The sequence below is a fragment of the Paroedura picta genome, chromosome 2 (assembly GCF_049243985.1).
Source record: "Paroedura picta isolate Pp20150507F chromosome 2, Ppicta_v3.0, whole genome shotgun sequence".
NCBI lineage: Eukaryota > Metazoa > Chordata > Lepidosauria > Squamata > Gekkonidae > Paroedura > Paroedura picta.
In genome coordinates, this window is record NC_135370.1 from 61,978,591 (window position 1) to 61,998,115 (window position 19,525).

At 43.7% G+C, this 19,525-nt stretch overlaps 1 protein-coding gene and 1 long non-coding RNA gene across 3 annotated transcripts in view; one reads left to right on the forward strand and one right to left on the reverse strand.

Moving 5' to 3' along the window:
* Positions 1 to 12,364: 12,364 nt before the first annotated feature.
* On the reverse strand, positions 12,365 to 18,143 carry LOC143829433 (uncharacterized). The gene is made up of 3 exons (XR_013228152.1): positions 17,983 to 18,143; positions 15,793 to 15,937; positions 12,365 to 12,501 (listed from the first exon to the last, which is right to left on the reverse strand). It is a non-coding gene; the product is annotated as an uncharacterized LOC143829433 (long non-coding RNA).
* Positions 17,528 to 19,525, forward strand: part of STEAP3 (STEAP3 metalloreductase) — a 40,896-nt gene continuing 38,898 nt past the window's right edge. The window contains exon 1 of one of the 2 annotated variants that reach the window (XM_077320295.1): positions 17,528 to 17,641. The gene's annotated coding sequence lies outside the window, so the exon portion shown is untranslated. The other variant, XM_077320293.1, reaches the window with a different exon arrangement.

Consider the following 19,525-nt stretch of genomic DNA (forward strand, 5'->3'; position numbering starts at 1 on the left):
TGCCTCCTCCTCCAGTCTGAAATACTTTTTAAAAAATTACCATCATTGTGTTGTAATGCAAAATCATTACAACTCAAACAAGGGGGTAAAAAAGCGGGCTGTTTCATCATACCACGTACACACATGCAGACTGTAAATCTCAGTAAAATGAAGAAAAAAATAGAAAGAAGATGCTGACCAAACTTGGCAGTGGGGAACGGTTTGCTAGTTATTTCTTTGGAATTACATTGTAAAATGATTTGACTTGTTTTTATTTTAAAAAAAGGTTGAGCGGGTAGATGATGGAAGTGACATTCAGTGAGGAGGGTGGGAGCAATGCCCAACTGGGGATGGCCAAGTCTTCCCTCTTACACATGGCCCAGCCCTGACTTACACATTAATGGATCCCGGGACAAAACAGAATATGTGACTCAGGCCCTCAGTTGCCCCACAGCAAGGGAACGCAGATTGAAAGTAAAGAAGAGCTGCTTTTTTAATACCCTGCTTTTTACTACCCAAAGAAGTCTCAATGTAGCTTACAATCACCTACCCTTCCTCTCCCCATATCAGGTATGAGGGTCTGAAAGAATTCTGAGAGAACCGTGATTGGACCAAGATCTCCCAGCTGGCTGCATGTGGAGGAGTGCGGAATCAAAATCAGTTTGATTTTGATTAGAGTAGAGGCCACTGCTCTCTAGAATAGAGGCCACTGCTCTCAACCGCTACACCATGCTGGCTCTCAAGAGAGGAAGCTCAGCAGAGATTTGATACCATAGAATCTGCCTTCCAGTGCTGACATTGCCTCCAGGGAACTGACTTCTGTAATGTGGAGATTGGCATTCATTCCAGAACTCCTTGTTTCGGGGTTGGTCACCATAGCACGTAAATTGTTTCCCAGTATAGGAACAGATGCAGTGATGAAGTTAAATCCTTTTTGTTGCTAAGTTGGTTTGCTGGGCCTCTACTGAAGATACAGCAATCTCTCCAGAACAGATGACAAAAGTGGATGAGAAGGGACTATAGCTCAGGGGGGGGGGGGGACAGGCAAGTTCATTGATTGACATGGAAAAGATTAGTCCCTGTTCAATCCTATCTCCAGTTAAAGAGATCAAGTAGAAGGTGATAGGGAAGTAGCAGAGATGTTGGGAAACCCCTGCCAGTCAATGGGAAATACTGATGTTAAGAGGCCAATGATCTGACTCTGTGGAAAGCAGCTGTGTGTGGTTTTGTTTGCTTGTTTAGGGATTTATATCCCATCATCCCCACATTATGGCCCATAGTGGGTCACAGTATAAGCATAAAACACCCATTCAAACCTCCATTAGAACCCAAAAATACAACATCACTTTGGTCTGTCCCAGCAGGGCTCTTCTTCAGGCTTAAGAAAAAGACAATCCATTGGATCATGTGGCTATAGCATCAAACTGAGATAAGCCAACAACGTGACCATATGTTTGAGGTAATAATTTCCTGCCACTAACCTAGATGCATATTTAAAGGAGTGGACGAATTTGTGGAGGATTATATCTATCACTGTCTTTCTGCCAGGTGGCTAAATGAACTCTGCATGCTTGGAGGTGTTGCATCTCTAATTTCCAGCTGGGAACAAAGAAAACAGAATCCGGCTTGCAAGCTTCCTAGAGGGGCATCTGACTGCCCCCAGTTAGAAACATAAAGCTAGTCTCACTGGACCTTTGTCTGTCCCAGCAGGGCTCTTCTTCTGGTCAAAGAGAGAAACAAACCGAGTCCCCTTGAAGTCGGCAGCAAAACTCCTTCTGGTTTTAATGGATTCTGTATCTCTGTGTTTGGACTAGAGAGGTACACAGTCTGATTTGAAATGTAAAATAGAGCTTTCATTTGCTTTATTTTAGAAAAACATCACATGATACAGTCTAAATACCCACATGCAAAAAAACCAAAGGTTTTCACTCCTAATTTCTTCCTTCAGGCATGTAGCTGGGTTTTTCTCCCTGATTTCAATTAGCTCTTCATATTCTAATCTCACTTTATTTAATCTTTCTTTTTCAATTACATTGAATTGTCTGTGATCTTCTTAACTTCCTTTCCTTCTCTGAATTGTAAATTCAGAGCAAAGACTAATTTTGGCTTGACCCTTTATCTTAATATTCTGTTTTGTTTCATTATCCAAAGATACTCTAGTTACAAATCCTATCTTCAAAAAGTTACTTTAAATTAAAATAACAGTTTTAGAGGCAGTCACTGGAGATATTCAGTTGGACGATATTTGCCCAGTTCTCATTTGAATTTTATTCCCATCACTCACCTCTGTGTAATTTCAAGTAATAAAGCCCTTTTGATGAAGTAATCCATTGGATCAGTTGAATTAATATATGGAAGTCATGTCAACATGTGTGCAATGGCTCATACTAATCCTCTATATGCAATTGATTTAGTGCATTCAAGTTATGCCAGTAAAATGGGGGAGGGGCTCTCCCGGCCTGAAAAAACAAAAACCAAGATGCATTTTTTCTAGTCTGCCCATACAGCTGATTGACTGGTTTTTTAGATAATTTTAAATGTATAACTATTTATACATTCATTAGATATGTTTTTGTGATCATGCTGTAAGCCTCCCCAAGTCAGCAATGCCAGAAGGGGCAAGAAATGCATGCATGCCTTCTGACATTGCTGGTTTGGGGAGGCTTACAGCATGATCACAAAAACATATCTAATTAATGTATAAGTAGTTATACATTTAAAATACCCTTGGTTGCATGCATGCATGCATGCCACCAAGGATATTCTCTATTCTAGGATTTTTGTTCAGCACATAAGGTGAAGAACAGCTGGGTTTTTTAAAAACCTTGCTTTTTCACTACCCAAAGGAGTCCCCAAAAGGCTTGAAACAGGGGCCTCTCCTCACAATAGACCTCCTGTGAGGTAGGTAAGGCTGAGTGACCCCTAACAGAACTGTTCTATGACAGCCACAAGAGACCTTCATTTGTACTAATTCTTCTTTCCTCTATGTTTAAATTCAGAAAAGATTACAGTCCAAAAGAAATGCATTATTGTTAGTTAACAGTGATTCCACTGAACAAGAGCAAAAGTACATTCCTTTATCAAACCACAGAAATGTATGTCCATTGGTTAGTTAAGTTCAAACTAAATGCATAGAAAGTGAGTCATGTTTCCAAGGGTTAAATGCCTCAAAAAAATTAAAATTCTGAAAAAGTACCCTAAAGTATCTTAAAATACTGATTATATAAACTATATTTAAAAGAATATCATTACTACAATTTAGTAGTTAAGAGCAGGGGGCTCTTAGTCTGATGCCGCACACTTCTACATGACCTTGGGCCAGTCTCTCAGCCTGATTTACCTCACAAGGTGTCTGCTATGGGGAGGGGAGGGGGAGGGAAGGCAATTGTAAGCCACTTTGAGACTCCTTTGAGTAGAGAAAAGCAAGGTATAAAAACCAGCTCTTCTTCTTAAATGTATACCAAAATACATATACAGATACCATGGACTGTCAAAAATACAAATAAGAGGGCCAAGCCCAAACTCTCCCCAGAAGCAAAAAATAAGGAAAAACTAAGGCAGCAGTAAAAGAGGAAGACCCAACATGAGAGGGATTAACACACTCAAAGAAGCCATGGTCCTCAGTTTACAAGACATGAACAAGGATGTAGAAGAAAGCAAGAGTCCAGTAGCACCTTAAAGGCTAACAAAATTTGTGGCAAGGTATGTGCTTTCATGAGTTCTCTTCTTCAGTATCTAAAAAAGTGAGTAGTGACTCAAAAACGCTCTTACTCTGCCGCACATTTTGTCGGTCTTTAAGTTGCTATTGGACATTTGCTCTTTTGTACTTCTTATTGGGTTGGAAAGAAGGAGTTTAAGAAGGAATTTCTGCCTTTTCTGTAGTCAAAGTCACTGATTTTTTTCATTGACAACCTCCAACTGAAGGTAGGCCTTTAGGGGGCAGCCTTTGGTACAGTGGACCATGACATCTTGTTGAGGCACTTGGAGACAGAAATAGGAATCAGATGATGTGTGTTAAACTGGTTTGAATAATTCCCCACAGAATGGACTCACCAGGTTGCCCATTGGAGACCATTACCAGCAGTGAGGGACCTACCCCATGGATTTCCACAGTGTGCAATACTATCCCACATACATTTCAGTCTCTAACCCTTATGACAAATAATTCATTGTCCGAGATTGGCTGTTGTTGGTACTCAACTTTTGTGCATTGAATTTACTTGTGCCCCAAGTATGCAGTCCATCCAGTGAGCTCACCCTTTCCTCTTTCCATTCTTCCAACAGACCTGAGAAGTAGGTTTCCCACTTTCTGCATTCCTCTCTCTATAACTTGCCTTGGGCAGTTTGCTGTTCACATTGTTGATCACATTGTCACTGAATTTTATATTTCTAGTTCATTGGATGGCCTATGCTGCATGGTTGCATTTGTCCTCTTTCTTGACTTGGCAATCTGCCTTCAGTCTCAGTGAAAAAGGTCTCCGTGAGAAATAATAACTTATTATCCAGTTAGTCATCAGGGGGATTTCATGGCCAAAGGGGATTCAACTGACTCTTGCCAGTTCTATTATGATTCTCAAACACCACACTGGATCCTCAAAGGCTTACACGCTATAGGCCACAGAATGCAAAATGTGCTTTGCTAATAATTATACATAATGATAACCCAGAACACAGAAATATACCTACATTCCTTTGCCTCTGTACGTCTACCTGTCAGCTAGTGTAATCAGAGGTTTGGCTGTATTCAGGCATTACGACCCATTCCTGTACAAGTGATGTGCTCTGTCAGCCACAGCTACCCGGTTGCACCAATGTGCAGGATGTAGCTTTGTGTTGCCTAAAGGAGGGCCCCATAAGACCATTAAGTCTAGAGTTTAAAATTATCTACCTGTCAATTTGTAAATAAATGTAATGCCATGTAGAAACAGAATGTGAATGAGTGTAACATCTTGAATAAAAATGCATAAGAAAGTGAATTTTGAGCAGAGACATCTTTTATCTTCTTATTATGAGACGTATAATAGACTTTCCTTTGTACTTTGACATCTTAGCTATTTGTTAAAGTTATAGCAAGTATGTAGAAATGTCAAAAATGTAATATTGAATATGCGGCAATGATGAAACTAATGATGTAGTTGCCAAAAAGATCAGTTATGAAATTGGAAATTTAAAATATTGAATATAAACGTACCCCAACAGAAGTAAGAACCATTGTATTTTATAGATAATAACTGAAAAATTATAATGAAGAGGATGCTGGGAAGAAATGTTTTCTGTTTTATATGCTCTATAATATAATTACCCTGGCCCCTTTCACTTTTTGTTTCCTCTGTACACTATTATTTTGTTTCAAATCTACACTGCTCCACCTTTGGTGACATCACTAGGTCACAAAACTGGCAAGTCCATACCCCCGTTCTCAAAAGGGACTGCCGTGAGCATGGGGAATAAAGATCAACACCCCCACCCCCCACACAATGCATTTTCCAGTCAAGCTCTGCAGCGGATTTCAAGAGTCCTAGGGAAAGGGCTTTTCCTCTCCCAGGCCATAAGTCTCCAGGCTGGGTTCCCTTGGCATTTGAGTAACCTAACTTCAGCTACTTATACCATATCCAGAACTACTTGGTCTGATCTTAATGTGGGTAAATCCTGACCTTAAGTAACTTTAGCTTCTCTCCTCCCATCCATATCTTTTACACCTTTTCTGAGTTTGTACAAATGTCAGCTGGTCAAGTTAATACTAAAATCTTTTTTTCTGTTTTGAGCATTACATTGTGTCATTTTTTCCCTGGAGATAAATGAGCAATGAATGTACCAGATTTTTGTCAAATGCTCTTGAAATAAATATTTCTGCATCGACCACAAGGTGGCATGCCAAATGGCTGTTCTTAGACACAAATCCTTCAAAGCAGCCTCCTTCCTCATCTTCAATTTTCCTTGTAGTAATTGTGCTAGTTATACGTTTGTCACAGAAATTGCTGTAATCATTATGTCAGCTATGGAAATGTCATCTCTGAGAAAGCTGATTAAGGGGAATTTGAGCTAAAACAAGAATTCAAAGCATGATTGAAACTCAATCAAGTTCACAAAATCATATAGTGCAGGCTCCTACTTTCATTCCACTTAGAAACTCTGAGAGTAGAGTTTGCAAAGAGACTGTCAAATACGTCCATTCACAGCTTCATTGTTTGAAAGCTGCAGTCACAATTCTGGCATCCTTTGAGAGTAAGGGGGAACCATTTGAATGGGAAAGCGGCAAACACTGAAAGATATCTCTTTCTCTGTTCACTTGTTTTAATAAATGTACAACCCACCAGATGATCATGAAAAACACTCAAGGAAAAAAACAAAAAACATAAAAATGAATGTAACCGCAGCCAAAATGAAAATCTAAAAACATAGGTCTAACTAAGCAGTTACCTAAAGCAGCAATGGTTGCCAGCACAGATTTAAAAATGAGCGAAAAACCAAAAGCAAATAAAAGCAATCAGTAAGCACAGCAATTAGCATTGAGATACAAAAACAGCATTACAGGCAAAACATCAGACCTTCAGGGAAAAGAATCATGAAAAGCCTGAAGAGCAAAAGGGTCTTCACAAGTATCCAGAACAAGCTTTCTCAGCCAGGGTATAGTGAAACCCTGGAGTTTCTGGAAGGGTTTCCTGAATGGATAGGAGTTAATTGTTTTAATGATTTATTTATTATACTTATATAATACATTTTAATTTTAATTTTTTTAAAAATTAAACATTTATCAGGTGATAAAACCATATATGGCCATGTCAACCCACCTCTCCCCTCCCAAAATGGCCAGTGATGGGCCTGGAGTGGGTGGGAAAAGGAGGGTCCTGGGTGGGTGCGTACACAGCTATGCTTCTCAACCATATTCTGCATGATCGTGCCACTTCTGGGGTTTCTCAAAGCCTGTAGAATATTTCAGGAGTTTCTCAATGGTAAAAAAGCTGAGAAACCTGGTCCAGAAGGCTGTAGTAAAGAACCCTGAAGATCATCATGGGGTAGAGATTTTTATCATCTTAAAATGACAAGTGAAAAAGGCTTTTTCTCTTGAGCTGTCACCCTTCTTCTGCTAAGGAAGCCGCCTCGTGCAGGGCAGCATAGGCTGATCTGAATCTGGATGGTGCTTGTTTACAGACAAACTGATCCACATGCCAATTCCCATTTATAGTGTGTAAAGCCAGCACCAGTTTTGGATTCTCATGCAAACAGCAAAATAGGCAGATAGGTTCTTACAAAGGAGTCTCAAAGTGGCTTACGATCACCTACCCCTCCTCTCTCTACAACAGAGGCCCTGTGAGAACCATGACAGGCCCAAGGTCACCCAGCTGGCTGCATGCAGAGTGGTGGAGAATCAAACCCAGTGCTCCAGGTTAGAGGCCATCCCTCTTAACCACAACACCAACAGGCTCTTTATTTAGCATCTTATTCTGAAATGAGAACAGATTCCAGTGGGTGGCCATATTGGTCAGAGGCGGCAGAAAAAGTTTGAGTCCAGTGGCACCTATATCTGAAGAAGTGTGCATACATATGAAAGCTTATACCTCGATTAAATCTTTGTCAGTCTTAAAGGTGCCATTGGACTCAAGCTTTGTTCTGTAATGAGAATAATTGCCCCAAACTTTAATGGCCAATAGATGCTCCCCTCAGGTTCTCCAAGGACTGTGTCAGTATCTGCCTGCATGGGGGTAGAGTCTGGGGCTGCAGTGACCTACAGAATTCCCATTTTTCCAGTCCCTATCCAAGAAGAAAGGAAACATGGTTGCCAAAGGATCCACTGGCTCGACATGATCAAAGCCGATACGGGGATGACCATGAACCAACTAAAAGAAGCAGTCATTGACAGAAACCTTTGATGAAAACTTTCCTATAGAATCGCCAAGGGCCGGACACAACTGAACGGATAACATCATCACCATCCAAAAAGATAGGTAGGGTTTGAGGTAGGGTTGAGAGCTCTGGGATGGAGCTTCCACATATTTACCAAAAGAAAGACAAAACTAAATATGTAACCATTCCAGCCCTATGTAAATGTGACTGAGAACAAGCATATATCTGTCACCCACTTTAAAAAGAAAATCAAGGACCAATCATCCAGATACCTGTGGGATTTGGTTAAACTGTACATTCAATTGTGCATGCACTGAATGCAAAATTTAAAATGATTAAATGCATGTACCAAGAAAAATCATATGTACACCGTACATGGGTTATATGTGTGTTACCTGTTCTGTGTATACAGCATCAATATGCTGTAGTTGAAGGAGGCAGCAGAACTGACTCCCATCCATTGTAAGGGATACAATGAAACATAATTATCAGGGTTAAAAGGACCCAAAATGATCTAAGAAAGAGAACGCCAAACTGCTGTCCCAGTTCCCAAAGCACACACATTTCCCCTTCGTACTCATGGCCACCATACTTGACCCCTCTTGGCCGGAGAGATCTGAGGAGGTCATTGCCCCTCGTGGCATGGCTGCAGGGAAATCAATGTCACACTGGAGCTATGGGCAAAGTGTTGTGATGTGAAGGAGCACAGTGCCGTAGAGGCCACTCTGTTCCTGCTCAGGGTCTTATTCTCTCTCCTGTTCCCTTTCCATGGTGGCACCAACACCACCAAAGAAGAGTATCAAGGGCTGGGATGGAATAAAGGCAAACAATATGAGGAAGTGGAAGAAAAAATGGAGGGAATGAGAGGGGAAGGGGGCGAGATTATGCCTAGGATGCTGGAATACGGAGTGACAGAATGCTCACGCTGCAGTCTGTGCTAGCTTGAAGCATCCCTTTGGCCACGTGTCATGAACAGGGCACCTTGCCACAGTATGTGCTCTGCTTGCCAGTCAGCAGCCTGCCCTTGATGCCTTGTCCTCAGCCTGTCTGGCTGAATGCCTGGATTCCTCCCCAAGATTAGACTGTAATTCTAGAGAAGCAGCCAAAACCTAAAATGGCTGTAATCCATTGCTCATTGGCTCCACTGGGACCTGGCTGGTCCCCAGGTCCCCAGTCTCAGGTCCCCAGGCCCACAAATATAACATGAGTGTTAGGGAAGTAGTTTTGTGGTGATTTCACCCCTTTCAGCAGCTGAATGTTGTTTCATTTTTACTTCATAAGAACAACTGTGCTCAATTTGCTGAAATAAACTCCTAGTTCGTGCGGGGATTTGTGGAGCTCAGTATTGCTTGAAAACCGCGCCTTCTTACAAGAACAGAGGCTAGGGATGCCAGCCTCCGGGGGGACCTGGGGATACCCTGGAATCAAAATTGGTTTATCCTAGCAGCACGTGTAGCACATGCTACAGGCCTCACAGTTCCAAGGGCCCTGCAGTGCTGCATGGTTAGGGGCCCTTCACGCTGTGATTGTTAGGGGCCCTTCATAATTATGTGGCTTGTGGACTGCAAGAACAAAAGAAAAGGCTTCCTGTTGCCTCCAAAGTTCCAACTATCCCTGGTAAGTGTGCCCCGATATCACGGCACAAGTAACTGTGCCAGTTGTGCTCTGTTAAGACAACATGAATCCTTAAACTGGCTCTGCAAACATGGGCCCTGCAAATCCTTAAACCAAGGCTGCCTGGATTTACAGCTCAACTCCAGACTAAAGAGGCCGGTTCCCCTGGGGCAAATGGATGCTTTGGAGGGTGGCATCTATGGCATTAGACAGCACTGAGGCCTCTGTCCTCCCCCAGGCTCCAACCCCAGATCTCCAGTAGTTTTCCCACTTGGAACTGGCAACCTTCCCTCCCATCCCCCACTGGTGGCCATGGGGAACCTAGCAACCCTGAAATTGGGCAGTGCCCTGTTCTCCAGGGTTTGGACAACTCTTGGGCCCAAAACCTGTGCTTGTGATGGCAGACACTTCTGCTGAAAGTCTTTCTGAAACCCGCACAAGGCCTCAGGGCCAGAAAGCTCTGACTCAAACGCAGCCACAAAGTACTGCAGGCACTCTAAGCCACCAGAACGTCAATACGATACTGTCATTGTTTTTGTGACACTCATCCTTTCCCTGAATGCAATTTCTAAGGTGTGGTTCCTTGCACCAGGAAAGAGGATAATTTCTCTAATCCTCTCTACAAAGTTCCATTATTGTTAGTACACTAACTCAGGGCAGTAGCCACAGGGGAGAGCAGTTTCCATCTCTTACTCCCTCGGGGATATTCTAAGACTTGTCCCTGATTTCCAGTTATAATTTTAAAAATACGTTCCTGGTCCTTCCAAATACAGAGCTGTAGGGGAAAACATGCTGGCAATATTACCGCAGCAATAGCCGCAGACTTGTCCTAATACAGCATGGCCCACTGACATCCTCATACCCTTCTTAAATGGTCATCCTGGACTGCACATTATGGAGCCAATGAAGTCACTGCCCCACTGGAGACACTGTCTAAGGATTTTTTTTTAAAGTAAATCTCCCTTAGGTATCATGTCTCTAAGAAAAAGAAGGGAAAGGAGCAACTTAATACATTTTTAATTTATTTAAGGAAGTTATTCACTTTGACCTTCTGAACTTATAAAAATAATCGGTTATTCTGCGTATACATTGCTGAAGCTAGCAATCTGTAGACTCCAAAGTGTGCATTTATTGTATTAAAATACATCCTGCCATTACTTATTTTCAAGGTGACAACCCTTCTAAGTAGCTCAAGGGCAGCATGCATCATGCTTTCTCCATTTTATCCTCACCACAATCCTGTGAGGTAGATTGCACTGAGAGACAGTGACTGGTCAAAGGAGAGTCAAGCGAGCATCCATGGACATTGGAACTCAGATCTCCCAGGTTCTAGTCCAGTCTCTATCCCAGGGGGGAAATATTTCAGGGGCTCCTCCACTGTCAATAGATTGACAAAGGCTGCTCTAAGCACTCTAATCACATTGTAGTTTCATGGCATTGTTCTAGAAATTTCTGTTGGTTATAAAGAGAGCACTGAATCTTTATTCTGGAAGTCTTTGTCGGGAAGTATGGTGGCCCCCACCTAACAAAAAAGTCTAAAACTCTGCATAGGTGGAGAGATTCCGGGTAGCTCATGAAGTCCAGCAGGAAGCTATGGAGATATATAGAAACAAATGAATTACAGATCATCTTTCCAACTCCTTGTTTTAAACCAGGCTGTGTCATCTGCTCGAAACCAGAACCCTTTTTCGTTGACTGCCTGATGATTATATTCATAAGATCTTCCTTTGTTCACAGCAGGACTTCAAATACCATCTTCTTTCCTAAAGTATAACATTGGCTTTTACTGCCTTCTGTTGACAGTCCCAGCATGCATTTGGGAGCTAATGGAACAAAGCTGCAAGGGAGCTGAGTTAGCGACATTGCTTTCTCCCTATTGAGCAAGGGTAAATTCTATTATCTCCCTTTACACCCTTTGGCACTTCTAGGGCTGCAAATGATAACATGCAGAGAAGATATTTTCTTAAAAAAACCAAAACAAAACTAGAGACCCTTTTTTTACAGCTGTAAAATGTGGCTGCTAATAGAAAATTAAACTCTGTGTCGGACTCCTGTCTCGGAACAGAAATGGGAGCTATCTCGCCCCAGCATGCCCACGGCAGAACAATCCACCTGTCATTATTTCATCTCTATGGGTTTCTTCAAACTGAATTTCACATATAATCAGCTTTGTGGTAGAGAAGCTCCCTTCTCCACCCACCCCTCCCTCTGTTTTAGACTGCAAATGATAAAGAGAAGAGTGCAACTTGACACTCTGGCAAGGTGTCTTCTGATTCAGGGATGCTGAGTCCACCATGTGGTGAGTATATGGGCTGTACAGGAGCACAACCAATGTTACATGACTTCATGGTATGTGCCTATAAAATACTCGACATAAGTTTGACACTGTTCTTTCTTCCTTCCTTGTAGTCACTGACCGCAGTTCTATAATGCCCAATGTATTAGTGCTGCCAACAGGCAAGAAGAGGAACTGACCCACTGTCCTGTTTAGCCAGGGCCCTCAGCCATTACATACAGGGTGGCCAGGTCACCACCAAAGGCAGGGGATTCTCCACACTTGGCTTCTGTTTCCTTTAACTGCTAAAAGCAATGACCAGAGGAAGAAAAGTTAAATGGTGGCCAGGCTGACAGTGTGAAATCACTTAGAGAGAGAATCAGGAAATAATGTCATTCCACTCTAGGAATCACTGGATACTCTATGTTTTACCATAGAGTTTCCAGCAATTTTTGGAGAGGCATGATATCACTTCTAAGTTTTTTCCAGAAGTGATATCACACTGTTGACAACAGTGGCCCTTTCTTGTACCCACCCTCCTGGGTTTCTGCTGGTTGCCATACGTACAAAAGAGAACCAGCTGAATGCAATGATCCAAACTGAAAAAAACTCAACCAATTGGCTGGTACAAAACTATAATCTTGATGGTAATTTATTTTGTAGATATTGCTTTCATAACTTTAACATGCAAACATAAACCAAAACGGGTTCTGGATAAACACAATTTTTTTTCTTTTTTTCAACGGCCCATTTTCAAGGTTGTTCTCTTCCTTAGTGGTTTGTTTGATCTAAAACAGATTATTACACAGTATTAGTAAATATTTACACATGTGGTATTTCCTTGAATTAAACTATCAAACTTCCGCCTACTTAAGACTGAGTCATATTTCAATATTATTAAGTAAAACCATAAGAAATATACAAAACCGGAATGAAACATTCTGTGTAAATATGTAAGAAAACCTGTTAACAAAGTCATCAAAGTTGACTTCTACCTGTTACATAACATTTCCATATGTGGCAATATTAGCTACCAGCAAATGAAGATGTTTTTGCTTTGTTTGGTGTTTCCTTGAGCCCTCCTTCCTCCTCAACATTTCCATTGAATTAAATTTTAATTGTTTGTATGTCTTTGTATATTTTAGCTCTCATTTTCATTGCTCGAACATTGCATTGATGTTGTTAGGGGTGGGTTAATTAATGCTTTAAAAATGTGATTTTGTCGTGTATGTTTTAATTCATTGGCTGCTTTGATGGCTCTTGTGAGGACAGGAAAATGCAATATACATCTTGTAAAATAAAATAAATAAACAGCAGGTTGGAACAGTTCTCTAGCATTCATCTGAAACTGTATGGTAACACCATTGAGTCTCAGATGCAGACAAGAATATCACCCCTATGCCTCCATATGACTTCTGGTTCATAGTGGAAGGGACATCATAATGACAGGAATGCTGGAACTCGTAGGTTTGGCACCCCAAAATTTCCCACTGGTCACCAGCCTGGCAACCTTAGCACCAGAGGGTTATCTGCTTATCTGTTCAATCTTTTCATTAGACATGAAGATTACAACAGAGCAAACACTGCCTATCAACTAAAGAATTCCCAAGTTTCAAATGAATAGGATCAATTTTGCGGTCCCCTGAACATGGTGCCCCCAGCAAACAAGCCACAGAGACAAAAAGCACTTCATCTATCCAAGGAGGAAAGGTAGGAGAACTGCAATTCTCTGTCGCTTGTCTCCAAAGATGATTGGCTGAAAGTGCTCCACACTCCCCCCTCCACCATCACTCTTTCAAGGATCCAATTGGAAGGAGACAGAAGTGTTGATGAGAAAGGAGGGTGAAATATCTATCCAATGCCATTCCACACATACTTTAAAGGCCTCCTGAACATCACACAGTACTCCAGGTGGTGTCTGACCAATGCGATTACAGTAGGACTATGATATCTTTTGATTTTGCTGTGATCCCTCTGTTGATACAGCCCAAGACTGCATTTGTCTTCTTTATTGCTACATTGTCTGCTCATATTTAGCTTACAGTCAAGTACCCCAAGATCTCGCTCACTCACATTACTACCCAGAAGTATGTCTCCCACCCAGTATGCATACTACTCATTTTTGTGAGCCTGATGAAGAATTCTGCACTTACCCTTATTGAATAGCATCTTGTTCTCATTTGCCCACTTTTCCAGAATGTTCAGATCTCATTGAACTCTATCTCCTGGGGTGCATGCTATTTCTCCCAATTTGGTGTCATCCGCAAATGTAATGAGTAGTCTCTCCACCCCCCATCCAGATCATTGATAAAAACATTGAAAAAACACCAAGAGAATATTCCTTTCCTTTACAGTCCTCTATGGGGGAATCATTAAAGTTTATTAATTTTAATTTTATGTTGAGTTGCCAAGAGATAGTATGCCAATGACCTGGTATTATATGGGTCCGCATCCCATAACAGAAAATATAAGTTTTGATTTACACTTATAAACTAATTTTTCTTCAACAGCTGTTTAATCCATCTTTCTGTCTCCTCATTGAAGTCTGAGCATTCGAAAACTAGGTGAGCCACAGTACCTCTTTCCTGTATTACAAAAACAACTCCATTCTGAAAAAAGGATTCCTAGAAATCGGCCTTTCATTTCTGTGGTCATAATAGCATTTAATCTGGCAGCCTATAAAAAAAAACTCTCAATATTGGGGTATAATCATAGATTTTTAATATGCTGATAATATAGTGGGGGGGGGGGGAGTTCAAGTCCATTAGTTGCCAAAGAATATGCCCATCTTGCTTGTTGGTTTGTACTTCTAAAATCCAATATCAATAGTTCTTTTTTGACCTTCCAAAATGATGTTTTTGCTCTGTGGTGTTGCCACAAAGGCGTGGAGCCATGGTTTTTATGGTGTAAGCTGTGGCCATGGACACAATACACAATTTGATGGTGCATTTGGGGTGACCTGATGCAAAATCCCTGAGGATCCATGAGGATCTGTGCTTCAAAACCATGTTTTTGCTCCCTGGTGTTGCCACGAAGGCGTGAATCCATGATTTTGTGATGCATGCTATGACTGTCAAAATAACAGGTGATCTTATGGCGAAGTTGGGGTGACCAGAAACAGCCCATTTTGGGGGAGGGTAATTTGGAGCAGATTCCCCTCATTACTGCAATTTTTTTCCCTCTGCAATGATCCCACTAACATATCTTCAGATTTTTACTAATGTTATATTATCTAATTAATTGCTAGCCATCTTGGACACAGGTAGTATATGTATATTTGCCAGGTCTATTGGAGCAGTGGTCCCCAACCTTTTTATCACTGGGGACCGGTCAATGCTTGACAATTTTACTGAGGCCCAGGGGAGATAGTCTTTTGCCAAGGAATGTCGCCATTGCTGCCTGAGCCCCTGCTCTGCTTGCTTTCCCACTGCGCCCCTGACTTCCTGCCACCCACTGGGGGGCACTGCCAGCAGCAGCTGTGCAGTGCCATGCTGAGGGGCAGCCCCAGCCACGGCAGCTGCTGGAGAGCACCAAAGGTGAGCCTGTGGCAGAGTGGCAAGGCAGCCCCCGAGGCAGAAGCCGGGGAGGAGGATGAGGAGGAGCCACAGCCTGGTACTGAATGATCCACGGACCGGTCCCGGTCTCCAGACCAGGGGTTGGAGACCAATGTAATGGAGGATCAGTGATGAAAAGCCTGGGCCTTCCTTGGGACCAGCAGGTGCCTAAATATAAAATGCATGCAATTTTGCTTAATACTTTCAAGTGGCCAGCCATGTTAATATCTGTTAAATAGGTGTTGTTTTCTAATGCAGAATTTTTTTTTATTTCAGAGTTCCCACAGCCCTGATTATGACCTTTGCTCTTCTGTTCAGGAAACAGACAATACTGTACACTTCGTATCAAAACTATGAGTAAACACTTGGTCTAGCGCTAACACAACATAACAGTAATGCATGTTCAGAACCACTAAACTTTGTTTGTACATGCCTGAGGCAATTTCCACATATCAGCAAAAATAGCATTACGCCAGCTGAATGGCAAAGCACTAAATTTTACCACGCATCCCAGCCCCGCCTCACCTTTTTGCTGCCTTGCCTTTGTCTGCTTTCTTTTCATGTGTCTTACTCTCCACATCTGCTGCTGGAAATGGAGGAAGAGAGCAACGTGCCTTATACGCGTTGCACTTCCGCCTGTCAATCAATCCAGGCAAACAATCCCCTTTCTCTATGATGTAAAGGTTCCACAATGACCATTAATTTTTTTAAATTCATACTTCTCTGTTGAAACACCTATACATAGAATCATAGACGCATAATGCTTTTTGAACACCACCCCTTATGAGATCACTTTTAAAAATTAATTTTACTTTTAAAAATTAATCTTATTCCTGATATTTTTTGTGGGGGGAGAAAACTTTGGAGAGGCACTCTTTGTGTTACAACTTTTTGGGGAAAATAATTTATTTCTGACATTGCCTGCACATTTGTCCACCTATTCATTGCTCCAGGAAGTTAGCCATTTTTAAAAAGAAATTCCCATCCCTGAGAGCAAGAAGAAGGAGGTGGGTGCAAGGGTGGAATGAGGCAGGTGACTTTAGTGCATTTGAACCTCCATACCTTCCCTCTGCTGATTGCTCTGCCTTAGTTAATGCTAAATAGGTTGGTGAATTCACTGGGCTTTTCTGCACACCATAAATTTAGCGTCATGCTTACCATCTGAAGACGCTATATTCCGGCCGCATAATGTTACCAACCTCCCGCATCTGGCCAGCAAACTGCTCACTACATTTGCCATTTTAAAGCACAAGTTGGTGAACCTCCAAAAGTGGATTCACCAACTTAAAAAGCACTATCCCCCGGCAAACAACCAGCAGGCTGCCTGCACAGGAAATGTATGAAGGTTAAGAAGCGCTACATCCGCCTCCAATGTCCTGCCTCCCTTTTCCCTCTTCCTAGGACAGGAAGTTCTTTTTAAAAATGGAGAACCGCTTGGGGCAACAAATAGGCAGACACGCACCCCAGCTATGACTGTGCCTCTATGAAAATTCGGATAGGCATTTAAACTAATAAGAATATTAAAAAAAAATTGGCGGCTGCCGGAAGTCCATATATTAATCAGCCATGCTGGGTGGGGATTGGTTGGTGACTAGTTGGTGACAGTGGTAAGTAGGCCAAAGCAAAACAAAACTAAAGCGCCTTGCTCTCTTTTCGCACTTTTTCTGGCAGGGGTGCCAGAAGGGGTGCAATACGTGCAAAAAGTGCCAAGAAACATTTGAGACAGCTCAAGAGTTGTGGAGTGCCGGTGAGTCACCATTATTTCTCGTGCTTTGCCATACAGCAGGCATCACACAATAATGGCCAGTGTGTGGAAAAGCCCACTTTATGGAATTCCCCAACTCACACTTTAAAATGGAGGATGTAGCGAGCCTGTTACTGCCCAGACACTGGATGTTAGCGACATCATGTGGAGGGGCTGGAATATAACGACTACATAAGATAAGCATTTCACTACATTTGATGGTGCAGAAATGCCTGAGAATTACCCGCTAGTATGCTTAGGTGCGGACTGGACTGCACCACTTCCGATTGTAGGGGGAGGCTTTCGTTTTGGAACACTCCTGTGTTCAAACCTCCTCCCAAACAGGAGACCAAAACACCCACCGGGGACGGTGTCAGAACTTTCTAGCACTGCTAGCTTTCTATTTCCAGGGAACTTTTTCCCCAATGCGAGGCTGGAAGCCGTTGCCTACGCTCGGTGGTGGTGCGCTCCGCTCTCCCTCACTTTCGCGTCCACTCGACCTCTTGATCTTGATGTGAGCGCCAGGCAGGCACCGCAGCAGTGGGCGGAAGGGGGGGGGCGCAATGCCCTGTGGCATTTGGGCCATAGCTCGAGCGTGCCCCCCGAATTTGTCTTGCGCCACCTGAGCAGGTAGTTCTTCAGCGGGAGAGAGCTGGAAGGGGTAGAGGGGCCAGAGCCCGCCACGCCCCACCTGCAGCGCTCGGCCTGGCTAACGTAAGCCGCGTCCGGCCGGCCGGCGGCACACCCCGTGTAAGGTAGGGGGAGGAGGCGGGCAGGGAAGAGGAGGAGTCCGGCGCCTCCTCCAGCAGACGGGCTGAGCGCCAAGCGCCGAAAAGCAGCCGCTCGCTCTCCTCGCAGCGCCCGGGCTCCCGAGGAGCGGTGAGTAAACAGTCCGAGGGGGCCGCCTGCGCTGGGACTGAGCCTGGGGAGAGCTCGCCTCGCTTCGCCGGGGCTTGTCTGGCGCCGCTTACCGGTTGCATACGCGGAAGGAAACGGGAAGGGAGGGAAGCGGCCGGAGGAGAGGGACCTGCGCGACTGCAGCCTGGCAAGGGCAGCGGGGAGGAAGCGCCCGGGTGGAGAAGGGGGAGAGGCCGCGGGGAGGGCTGGCGGCTGGGTGCCCTCCCGAGCTCCCGCCCCCTCTGCAAGCCTGGTGGGAGCCAGGCCTTGAAGTCAAGCCTCCCCCTCGCCTCAATCGCGCAAGCCCTTCAGGCCGCTCCGGAGCCACAATCCCCCCTCCCCCCCGGAGGGCTCGGTTAACACGTGTGCCGGATCGGGCCTGGCGGTGACACCCCTCCCCCAGCCGCGTCCGGGGAGACCGCCTCGCTTGCGCTTCTTTCCCCGGCTTGGTGCAGCTCCGCCTCCAAATGTCTGTGTCTGTCCCTCGTAGACGGTGTCTTGTGCGGTGTGATCCCTCCGGCCAGCGTTTTGGGCTGCCCGTTTCTCTCAGCCCCCCGGGCCCCCGAAATCCGGGTGGCGACATGTTGCAATAGAGGGGGAAATCTGTCCATCTTGGCAAGAACGGTGGCCATCTGGTATTGCTTCCCCTTTCCAAATATAGGTACATAACATTTGATCTGTAATGCTGTGATTGTATTGTGAACTGGAGTTATAGAATGACATCCTGTGCATGAGTCTCAAGAGCCCTGCTGTCCAAAAAGGGCTTATGCTCAAGTCAAGCGTGCATTGGACGGCCTTAATGGCCTCCCAGAAGGCATATATTCACGCCTACTCTCAGGAGCACCACTAGTTGACTCCAGCAGGTCAGCAGAAAAGTACTTCTCTGTTGTCTACCCTGCAGGTGCAACATGTGGTAAATAGTACATGTTTGTGATGCACCCCAAAGTCAGAAATGGAAGTAGTCCACTGCTGAAATTAATGCTTGCTTAAGCTTGGGGAAAATGGGGATACCGTTAAGTAGCCTATTCCTAGGCTAGTTTCGGACACAGGCGTTTCATTGCTTTGGCTTCTAAGCTGAATGGGGGGGGGAGTGACCATCCAGACAGTGCCTTGCTCTAGTGGTCCTTTCCTCATCCTCCATATACTTTCCCAAGCGCAGTCCAAGCATGTTGGCACTCTGGATGGGAAGGGGCACACTTTCTGGCCCTGCCATGATCCCATGAACATCTGTGCCATTGTCAGCCTCTCGGGGTCCCTTTTTTCTTTGCCATCCCTCTGCAGGGCTTTTTTAAAAAGTAATGGCCATAGCTGTTGATTATTGTTTTTTAAAACCCTCAAAAAGCCCTCTGGTGGCACAGCAGGGGAACATTTCAGGGGAAATGGATCGTAAGAGGCTTGTGGAGAACTCTTGAGTGGAAGTTTTGTTACCTGTGCACATGCTTCCCCAGCAGGGATTAAACCAGCATAGAGAATCTTTGCTTTGATTAAACATTATAACTAGTTGTTAAAACTGTTTTTAGGATGAGAACTTGTGCATACAGAACCAGGGCATAGATCTTCCATGTGAAATCAGATAGAATACCAGAATATTATCTTATTAATATGGTCTTTCCTAAT